General features: G+C 37.8%; 1 long non-coding RNA gene across 2 annotated transcripts; it reads left to right on the top strand.

The window, feature by feature from the left end:
- Positions 1-2338: 2338 nt before the first annotated feature.
- Positions 2339-5658, top strand: LOC117247431 (uncharacterized). 2 transcript variants are annotated; one of them, XR_004500822.2, is made up of 3 exons: positions 2339-2478; positions 3334-3445; positions 5415-5658. It is a non-coding gene; the product is annotated as an uncharacterized LOC117247431 (long non-coding RNA). The 2 variants fall into 2 exon arrangements; XR_004500823.2 differs by having other exon boundaries at positions 5383-5658.
- Positions 5659-11077: the final 5419 nt, after the last annotated feature.

Below are 11077 nucleotides of genomic sequence, written 5' to 3'. Positions count from 1 at the left end.
ACTATCCGCTAACTAAAATAATATCAGAATTGTATTTTAATACATGAACATGCATCTAAACTAGGTATTAAAGCTGAATGTAAATATGATCTCTTTTGTTTACAGGTAACAATGATGCACACACTGGAGGCCCATTTGTCCAGATAATCTCTGCATATGACTATGGTGTATGAGTGTTTGTTGCCCTCTAGTGGTGAAGTTAAATTCTGTAACTAAAATAGTGTACTTACTGAGTGACCACAACAAGGGTGATAAACTCATTTTAGTTCATGGGCCACATACAGCCTAGTTACATCATTGAAACCACTACATAATAACCTCTAAAACACAACACCTCCAAATGTTTCCCTGTATTTTAGTGTAAAGAAGTACAAGTACATTCTGAAAACAATCACTCATTCATAAAACAGATGATGAGCAGCCAATCTGCAATCAGCCAGTCTATTACCCATTGTCATTACATGTGCATTTTTCCATACATGCACTCCTGTGCAATAATGCCAGCATCACCACACTAAACTAAGGTGGCAGCTATTAAGGAAACAGGTTAAGCTATTCATGCCTCACAAACCAGTTACAAATCAAGTTATTGTAGAGCCTCAGCCATAAGGTTTCTGCAAAATGCAGCTGCTCAGCTTTTAACTGACACTAGAAAACATGACCAGATCAGCTCTGTTTCAGCTTCTCTTTGCTGGTTACCAGTCAGTTTTAGAATTGATTTTAAGATGTTAACTTTTAAGGCACTTCATGGCTTTGCTCCCAGCTACATTGCTGAGATGCTGCTCCCCTATGAGCCAGGTCGAAGCCTCAGATGCTCAGATAGGGCTCGGTTGGCTGTCCCTCAGTCCGTGCTCAAAACTAGAGGTGACCGGGCATTTGCAGTCAAGGACCCTCAGCTCTGGAGCTCCCTGCCTGAGGATCTGAGGCTCGCTGAATCAGTGACATCTTCTAAATTACTTCTTGAAACTAATCTGTTCAAAAAAGCCTTTTATTAGTTTTAGCATACTGCTTATCTTACATATGTCTCATTTGTGTTGTCATCAGTTATTGTATTCTTTTATTTCGCAATTTGTGGTCAACTTAGCTTATCTGCTTCAGAGACAGTATTTTATCTTTATTTTATTTTTATTTTTATTGTTCTTTGTATTTTCTTAAAATTGCCTCATTTTATTTGCTTGAATTCAGCATTGTTTCAAATCCAGGATCAACCATGTAAAGCACTTTGTAACTTTGTTTTGAAAAGCCCTTTATAAATAAAGTTTATCATTATTATTATAATATTGTTTTAAGATAGAAGTCTGATGCAGATTCTCTTGTAGCCTGCTGAAGCTGCTAACTGCCAACACTTTGCACAATGTTTTATATCTCTAAATATGACCAAAATAGGTATTCCTGTGTCATATGTGCAAATCAAAGGAGACAAAGCATCTCCTATGTTTTGTCCTGTATTACATGCACAGTGATGGAAATACATTTAGTCATTGTTTTAATTTACTGTCATTTCCTTTAAATAATCATTATTTTACCCCCAAATTTACACAGTATTTACATATTTCAATTGACTTCAATTAACATTAACACCTCATTACATTATTGGAAAAGAAAGTGCTACTTGTTATTTATTGTAACTGTGCTTACAAGAGGTTTGCTGATGTATGATGAAAAACCTTTGACTGTGGGACAAAAAGTTTCAGTGTAGTAAATCTCAGAATGCTCAAATCCATGCTGCTGTGTAGATAAATGTAACACAACCAGGACAAGATCATTTGGATGTTCAAAATAAGAAACAAAAGTGTGTTCCTGCAAAGTATTAACCTCACTGATGTGCTTTTATTTTCATCTTATTTTCAGACTATTAGTTACATCCCTTCTAACGCTGCCTTCAATGCCAATTTGACATTTTATTGGTGAAACAAATGCAACAACTCTCCGCCTCTTAAGCCAACAAAGCAGCGTAAAACAAAGCCAAGCTTTCCAGGCTCTCTTCAGGAAAAAGGCCCTCCCCTGTAGTGAGTATTTTAGATGCATTATGAGGTCTTTATAATGCATAACGCTTGACTCAAAAGGTCAGCCATCTGCATATTCATTAGGAAGACGGTAAAACAAAGAACAGGAATGAAAGCATTTAAGAACACCTGAGTTTTAAAGGTTGATGAACATAAATAGGAAAGAATATCAGAGACAAAGAACTCATTTCATCATAACATAAATAGCAAGACTAGAAATTAAAGTTAGAATTTCTTGCATATGATTAATTTCTTCCGAGTTCACCGCACACGGTCACTGTCCTCCCCCCCTCCCTCCCCCCCTCACTGTCTTACCCTCCATTTCTGGAACTAATCTGTAACCATACTTGACTGCAGCTCCTGAAGCAGCGCACAACCACCACAAACTCCAGCTCTCCTCTGTCAAAATGCCAGACTCTAATGAAGCTGTGCCAGCACCATGCCAGGTTATCAAAGAGGACGTTGACAAATGGTGAGTTCTGACAGGAATTATGTGCAATTATTAATGCTGAGAGCGGTATTTATGCAAATGCATTAAATTTGCACTAGCCAAAGTGAGAGTCATTGGTGTCTAAGTGTGTCTTTGTATAACTTTGAGCCGTTAAGGAAGACTTGTGACTGTGTTTTGGGCTCCAGCTAAATCCTGGTCACTTTCAATTACACCCCTCGGGCCATTCTCAGTCATCATTACTGAGTTGTATGCATGACATCCTGTGGATTCATATTAACTCCTCAACTTGTAAGAGTGCCTATGGGATGATCATTAACTCTAATTAGACTTACTGTAACTTAACTTGCAGTGAATCCACTCTACATCACAAGACTAAGTGTCATGACATTTACAGCAGACCCTTACAGTGACATGAAGGTCTTGAGAAGCACAAATAGACCTGAGGTTTAAAATAGGCTTCCACATGTATGACCTATAGCAGAGGATCGGCACATTCCAGGCTGCTGGTTCATGTTACATGAAAGAGCGACAGACGTTTGGTGTGTGTCCAAGTGCAGCTGTGATTTGTGTTAGCGGAGCCGCTGCACGTATTACTCAATCTTCCTCTCGTACGTCAGCGAATGCAGATAAAAGCAGCTGTGTGGGTTTGAGCTGAAATATTATTATCAGGCTATACTGTAATAATCCCTTTGATGCGCATAGACTAAATTTAAAGATTTATTTCCTCCACAGTTTCCAGTGGATGTGTTCATTTGTTCTACATCATGCAAATTTGCACTGTTTGACCTGAAACCATGTTATATGCCAGAGAGGATAACGCAGCAGTGTGTGCAGAGAGTGTTAAGTGTGGTTTATAAATCCAGCTTTGTGTTTCAGTGTCAGAGAGAAGGGAGCAGAGGACTGTAAAGACCTGATAGATGCCTTCCAGGCCTGTATAAAAGCCCTGTCTGAGGGATCGTGATACATGAGAAGTACATCTTTATAAAATGTAAGTTCACACAAATGACAAACCATTATCATTGTTTGTTTGTTTTTCCTGAATAAAGACCTGTGGCATTACACAGATAATCAGTGCGTGTAAACCAAAATAAAGTAATAATCTCTCAAAGCAAACAGTTAATCAGACAGACACTGTCAGTTGATATACTGGGGTGTTTTATGTCTTTTGGATTTTTCATTTTGTTTAGGGATGCACTGAGTAGAGAGAGTACCGATCCAATATTGGTGTTTGAACGAGCAGTGTGTAGGATTTACTGGCATCTGCAGATTGCAACCAGCTGAGACTTCTCCAATGTGCAAGAATGAACTCCAATTTAGGATTCTTTCAGTTACCAAAGTTAAGGAGGTTTTTACTGGGAGCCAAATTATCTCCAAAAGTCTCCTCCTCCCCCAAATAGACTAGGTGACTAAAAGTGGGAAAAACACTGAATAAAGCAAAGTTTTTAAAGTGTTTCCAATGCCGTTTGGCTCACCACAGACAGGCTGTTAGCCCAGCACCTGCTAATGTCCTTTTATCTCTGATAACTTAAGATCCAGATGTTCAAAGAGATTTTACCAGGAGCTGAATTATCCTCAGATGTCTCTTCCTACCCGAAACAAATGGATCCGTGGATTTAAACCAGTAAAAACACTACGTAAAGTAGTTTCACATTAAAAATCAGTTTTTCTGATGCTGTTCGGCCCGTCACAGTGGGTTTGCTAACTATGGTGGCCAACACAAAAACGCAAAAACACGAAAGCGCATACGGCCCTATCTAGAGCCACTTTTGTTTGTCCATGCAGGGCTACTGTAGAAACATGGCTGTGCAACATGGTGAGCTCCATGGATAAGGATCCGCTCCTTTTGTAGATCCAAATGGCTCATTCTGAGATGACAAAAATTTGATGATTCTTATTTTCAGGTGATTAAAAAAACTAAAGAAACAGTACTTATTATGTAACATTCCATTTCTCCAAATATATAAAATCTTACACACTGGACCTTTAATTAGTGAGATGTATGCTTCACTGTGTGGAAGTGACCGCTATCATTTTTTATGTGTAAGGCAACATCAGGCTTGACTTAAACATTAATTTCCTAATATTGTAAAACAAAATGTAACAAATAAATCAATATGAATTTCCTGAATTGTTATTTCATTATTAAAATAATAAATTGTGCACTGTCAACTTGGTAAAAAAAAATCTTTGTTAGTAAAAATGCAGCAACAGATGAGTCAAAAGCTAAGTAAGAATCAAAATTCCAGTAATACATCTGCAAGAAATGAGAACAAAATATAAACATTAAATCACAATTAAGTGCAAACAAACTTGATAAATACCAAATATACAAAATAAAAAGGAAGCAAATTCTTTTGTAAATGTTTAGTGAAAACAGGAATTTACTACAAATATAAGATGATACAGCAGCTGTAAATGTAGAATTGTATTAAATAGATCGACCCATGTAACTTAGAGTCAGTGCAGTTGTTTGAGTCAGAATTGGATCAGTGCATCCCTAATTTTTTTACATTATTTTACTTATTTCACTAGCAGATACCCAAGATTATCAGTGAGTTTGTTAGGATGAATGCTGATGCTAATGAAGGATCATGTTACCCAGAATCTAAAATTTAAAAGGAAAATTTAAAAAATGAAAGGATACCTAAAAAGTACTGTGCAACTCAGGAAAATCAGAAACAAAAAGAGGAAACTGGATGCTGACAAATGGATATTGTGAAATGGCAATCTGAGTACAATATTCAAGTTACTAACAACGCATGTTTGAGCTTTTATTTTCAATATTTTATTTGTCTATTTTAGGGTGAATATACCTTTAATTCCAAATAGTATTGTGTTGTATTTGGATTATTTGAATCACCTATTTTGTCACATGTTCTACTGCAGTCTCATAATAACATGTAGTCTTTTTTTTTTAAATCACAGCTTCATTTAATCAAAGCCTTCCACTTTCCCAGCATTCCCTTCCATGCTTATTGCACTGGACTGAACCATCAGAGAAAATGAGGAGGGGGGTGATGACACTGTGCTTCTGATACTGTATTCTTCTGTCAATGTGAAAGATGTTTTTTTTTTTTTTTCGTGAATGTTCTAACTTCATTATGGACTCCACTATAACACTGACTGCCTGTGCACTGTAACATTTTATGCACAAAAATACAATAAAAATACAATAAATAAAAAGCTTGTCCATTTACCTCATTCAGTCTACTGTTTTTCTTGGTTATCACAGATGTTATTTCACTCACCATATTTTTGTTAGGTCCTTAAACTATTAGAAGTACCGCCTCCTCTGGCTGAGCACAGGCTTCAACATGGAATAGCTACTCTTAATGGAATCAAGAAGAGCCTGTTAATCTCTGCTTAATCCTCACATTAGTACTTGCACTGAGCAGTCTAATGTCACTTCTCCATTCTGAGCTCTTACAATGAGTGTGAGGATTGAGGGAATCCACAAAAAGAACCAGGAAGAGAAGTTTTTTCTGGAGTTCCTCGCTCTCAGTGGAGAAGGGAGGAAAATGTGTTTAGGAGCCAAAGGGATTTACTTACAAGATGGATGCTAGAGAATAACCTCGTGTGATTCTACAGAGTCGATCCTGGTGCTGTCAGCTGAGGGAGAGGTTCACGAACAAGCTCTGGAGACAGAATTCACATGAGGAAGCGTAGTTAGTTGTCAGACATTAAATTGTGAAAGAAAACTTAGGTAGCCTATATTTGTATGTTGCAGGTTTATGGATAAGGCAAACTTCATTCTGTCTTCACAACAGTTGCAGACTGCATGTTTCGTCCTACTTTTGCTTCCCCCAGCTTTGCCTCTTGTACTCCCTTTCGCTTCAAGTCTTTTATTCTGACATACTGCTTGTGGGAGAACCAAACACAGCATGATTTTTTTTTTACAATCTATCACTCCCAAACATAGACTTGTTTGTTATTTTCCATCAAGGTAGATGGACTTTATCCTTTACAGCACTGATTTAGGCCTTCACTTGGACTTGAGCCTTTTTAACTTGAAAATACTTGACACCTTACCCCCAATCCCAAAGATTAAAACGTATGTTATTTCAAGACATTCTCGCTTCCGACCTCGTCACATATTGATGTACTTGGTCATGGATTTTCCACGTCCAAATACGATGTGAAAGGTACCCTGAGTGCATTGGTTGTTGATGTTCTAGGACACTGTGTCAAGTTCTGCCTGTTACATGCATTGTCTTCTTTCAAGATACACTTCCATTTTCACAGGAAATGTAAAGTTTACATACAGTCTCTTTCAAAATAGACGTCGGCACAACCAAACGTGAATTGACTTTTTTTTTCCTTCAACAACAATCACACATGGTGGGGTTTAGGCAACGAAAGCAAGTGGTTGGGTTTAGGCAACAAAAACACATGGTTAGGTTTAGGCAACAAGAACATGTGGTTACAGTAGGTCTAGGCAACAAGAACATGTGGTTAGGTTTACGCAACAAAAACACATGATTAGGTTTAGGCAACAAAAACAAGTGGTTAGGTTTAGGCAAAGAAAGCACATGGTTAGGTTTAGGCAAAGAAAGCACATGGTTAGGTTTAGGCAACAAGAACACATGGTTAGGTTTAGGCAACAAAAACAAGTGGTTAGGTTTAGGCAACAAGAACACGTGGTTACAGTAGGTCTAGGCAACAAGAACATGGGTTAGGTTTACGCAACAAAAACACGTGATTAGGTTTAGGCAACAAAAACAAGTGGTTAGGTTTAGGCAAAGAAAGCACATCGTTAGGTTTAGGCAACATGAACACATGGTTAGGTTTAAGCAACAAAAACAAGTGGTTAGGTTTAGGCAACAAGAACACGTGGTTACAGTAGGTCTAGGCAACAAGAACATGGGTTAGGTTTACGCAACAAAAACACGTGATTAGGTTTAGGCAACAAAAACAAGTGGTTAGGTTTAGGCAACAAAAACACGTGCTTAGGTTTAGGCAACAAAAACAAGTGGTTAGGTTTAGGCAAAGAAAGCACATCGTTAGGTTTAGGCAACAAGAACACATGGTTAGGTTTAAGCAACAGAAACAAGTGGTTAGGTTTAGGCAACAAGAACACATGGTTACAGTAGGTCTAGGCAACAAGAACATGGGTTAGGTTTACGCAACAAAAACACGTGATTAGGTTTAGGCAACAAAAACAATTGGTTAGGTTTAGGCAACAAAAACACGTGCTTAGGTTTAGACAACAAAAACAAGTGGTTAGGTTTAGGCAAAGAAAGCACATGGTTAGGTTTAGGCAACAAGAACACGTGGTTAGGTTTAGGCAACAAAAACTTGTGGTTAAGTTAGGCAACAAAAACATGTGGTTAGGTTTAGGCAACAAGAACATGTGGTTAGGTTTACGCAACAAAAACACGTGATTAGGTTTAGGCAACAAAAACAAGTGGTTAGGTTTAGGCAAAGAAAGCACATGGTTAGGGTTAGGCAACAAGAACACATGGTTAGGTTTAGGCAACAAAAACAAGTGGTTAGGTTTAGGCAAAGAAAGCACATGGTTAGGTTTAGGCAACAAAAACACGTGCTTAGGTTTACGCAACAAAAACATGTGGTTAGGTTTAGACATAGAAAACACATGGTTAGGTTTAGGCAACAAGAACATGTGGTTAGGTTTAGGCAACAAAAACACGCAGTTAGGTTTAGGCAACAAAAACACGCAGTTAGGTTTAGGCAACAAAAACACGCAGTTAGGTTTAGGCAACAAAAACATGTGGTTAGATTTAGTTAACAACAACACGTGGTTAGGTTTAGACAACAAAAACACGTGGTTAGGGTTAGGCAACAAAAACATGTGGTTAGGTTTCGGCAACAAAAAAATGTTCAGGTTTAGGTAAAAAAAGCACATGTTAAGGTTTCAGCAACAAAAACATGTGGTTAGGTTTAGGCAACAAAAGCAAGTAGTTAGGTTTTGGAAAAAGAACAGGGTTCAGCTTTAGAATCTTATGGGACGCAAACACTGCTCTCTCTGTTGGACCCGTCCACCACCCATCCCACCTGCCCCACCCTGACATTCACAGCCTTACCTTTCGTCCTTGTCCCCCCGCATTTCCCCCTGAAGCCGCCGGGTGCCATGGTATGACACATACATGTTCCCCTAAATATCTAAAACAATGAAAACATAACCAATAGCAACTTTATAGCAATAGAGGAATTTTATTTTGATAAAATAAATAAAATAAAGACATTTACACTGTAAATTGATATAAGAAATGCACAAATTGGTGCATAAAAATGTTGTTTTTGTTATATTCTTGTGACACATGACGATACCATGTAGCAGTAATGTCCCTGAGAGTCTCAACAGCAAGCATAGCTCATGGGACATTTAAACCTGACACACACACACACACACACACACACACTCACACACAACAAAAATCTGATGAGCACATCTCCTTAAAGAAGAGTGACCCATCACACCTCCTCATCTGGGGAGAAAACTGAAAACTGTTTGATGCTGATATAAACAAATCAAGCAGGAATGACAGCTTTACAAATAAAAAAGAGTAAGTAGGACATTTGAATGTATCATCTGTAAAGTGCCTTGAAAAATCTCTAAAATCTCAATTTGAAATGTTGTGTGTGGGCGGATAATTCCCCAAAGCCCATCTTCATCTGCGCCTAGCTGGTTGATTTACACGCAGCCAGAAGGATTTGTCTCCAACCATGGAGCAGAAATAGAAACGGGAAACATACTCATGCTACCATTTTCTGGTCCGTTCTGATGGGACACATATAGTTTGTTGAGATCAAGGTACCTCAGTGCGATTAAAAATAAGTAGTAGTAGTTTCTACCTTGATGGAAGACAACAAACAAGTCTACATTTAAAACAGATACACTGTAAAAAATAATTCTTTGTTTCATTTCTACACAAGCAGTATGTCAGAATTAAAAACCTGAAGCAACAAGGCAGTACAAGAAGCAAAGCTGGGGGAAGAAAAAGTAGGATGAATTTGAATAACATACTCTTTTTTATCTTTGAGATTTGGGGTAAAGTATGCCATCATCGAGTCAAGTCAAAGTCAAGTCAAATTTGTGACTTGAGTCTAAGTCAAGTGACTCAAGTCCACATCTCTGCTTTAATTTATTCAATTACATGACTTAAAGGGACAGTTTACCTTGAAATCAAAAATACACAAAGAGTATTTCAGAATAAAAAGAAGTGAGGCAACGAGTAGAAGAAGCAAAGCAGGGGGGTGAAAAGTAGAGCGAAACGTTTGAATAACAAGCCCGGTCTCACTCAGAAGGCACTTGTGATTTGTCAGAAACCAACAAAAAAAGGCGTCCTTTAACGTCAGCATGAACCATGGCAGGCTGCCATACTCCACTAACTTCTCTTCCAGTAACTGATAGCTATTAAAACACTTTGAAATTAAGATTTTACAAAACATATGGTCATCTTATAAAGCATGATACATTTTCATACATTAACAACACTGAAAATTGAACAACATGAAGCTTACGTTTAGTTCTGACATGCACATTCTGTCATTAGTATCTGTAGGCTACTTGAGTAAAATGTTTATGAGTGCAGAAGTTTTATATGTAATGGACAGAGGTGGAGGAAGCAGTCAGGTCCTTGAGTAAAAGTATTCAACAATGTAAAGAATATCATTATGCACAGTGGTCCCTTCCACTCACTTTTATTTATCACATTCTGTATTAATGTCTCTTTGTTATGTATGGATCAATTAATGTTTTTATGTCACAGCTGGTCAAGGTGGAGCTCTTTCAAACTGCTTTGCATACAGCTGGGTAGTTCTAACAATGCATCATATCCTATGAGTTAATATGTTTTTTGTTTAAAATATTAATCTAAAAAGTACTTAAAGGGACATTTCACCCCAAAATCAAAAAAGACAAATTTTCCATGTACCTGCTTTGAGCACCACAAGCTGATTGCCATGTAGTTCTATTATACTGGAGAGAACACAGACATCTCTATGACTGACACCAAAAGAGTCTAAATTGATCAACAGCACTACAGGTAAGAGGAAAAATATGTATTTTTGATTCTGGGGTGAACTGTCCCTTTAAGTAAAGTATTTGAATAAATTAAAGCAGAGGTGTGGACCACCTTTATCTACTTTGTTTGAACTAATCCGACAGGAGGGAACCATGAAGAACTAATGTTACTGAAACGTTAGCACCAATTGGAAAAAAATTATACGAAAGATAATTTTATTCGCAAACAAAAACTATGCTGTTAGAATGATATAATTAATGAAGAGCGCATCATGACTTGTTTGGGACGTGAAACTTTAAATTTAGGACTTGGGACTTGATCTGGGATTTGTCTGTCTTGACTTGGGGCTTGAGTGCAAAAACTTGAGACCTACTTGTGACACGCAAAACAATGACCTCTAAATTAAAGTTAGTTTCATCCTCTAGCAATTGAATTTGTTTCTTTTTGTGCTGTATTGTTACTAAAGTAAAAGTAAAAGGTCCCAATGCTTCCTGAACAGCTGCATGCCAGTCAGTTTTCAGAGGTCTACCTCTAAGTCACTGCTTCCCAACCTGGGGGTCCCAACACCTGTCAGGGGTCACCAAAGCTTCATGAGGGGCTGCAAGGCCGTCTTGATTTTAAGGGGTGTAAGAATT

Source organism: Epinephelus lanceolatus, chromosome 21 (assembly GCF_041903045.1).
Source record: "Epinephelus lanceolatus isolate andai-2023 chromosome 21, ASM4190304v1, whole genome shotgun sequence".
In the NCBI taxonomy this organism is placed as follows: domain Eukaryota; kingdom Metazoa; phylum Chordata; class Actinopteri; order Perciformes; family Serranidae; genus Epinephelus; species Epinephelus lanceolatus.
Note: the sequence above shows the minus strand (reverse complement) of the source record. Positions and strands in the feature narration are given on the sequence as shown.